At 42.0% G+C, this 362-nt stretch overlaps 1 long non-coding RNA gene across 1 annotated transcript in view; it reads right to left on the bottom strand.

The window, feature by feature from the left end:
- The window catches only part of LOC116685726 (uncharacterized), a 15,212-nt gene that overhangs the window by 749 nt on the left and 14,101 nt on the right, over positions 1 to 362 (bottom strand). The gene's annotated exons all lie outside the window — the stretch shown is intronic.

Below are 362 nucleotides of genomic sequence, written 5' to 3' on the forward strand. Positions count from 1 at the left end.
GATCCCATCAGCTAGATAACTCTTTCTCCAAGTGGGTGTGGTGGCAGTACTTTGCCATTGTGAACAAGCTAGCATACTAGCGGTAGCATGCTACGGTTAGCTACCTGGTCTCGGCTAGTGACGTAGAAAGCCGTGGAGATGTTCAAAAGCTCCCCTGGAAACTGAAGGAAGAGGACATTCAGAAACCATATCTCACTCAAAACACCATGGATAGTTTTTTTCAAAGTTTGTATGTGCATGGAAGCACCAGAGACACAAAATAACACCCCAAATCAAAGTGATTTTTTTCATAATATAGGCACTTTAATGAGCGTCCATTACATTCAAGCCATTGCCAAATGACTTGACACTAAGCAAATTAA

The sequence above is a fragment of the Etheostoma spectabile genome, unplaced genomic scaffold (genome assembly GCF_008692095.1).
Source record: "Etheostoma spectabile isolate EspeVRDwgs_2016 unplaced genomic scaffold, UIUC_Espe_1.0 scaffold172, whole genome shotgun sequence".
NCBI classification, from domain to species: Eukaryota; Metazoa; Chordata; class Actinopteri; order Perciformes; family Percidae; genus Etheostoma; species Etheostoma spectabile.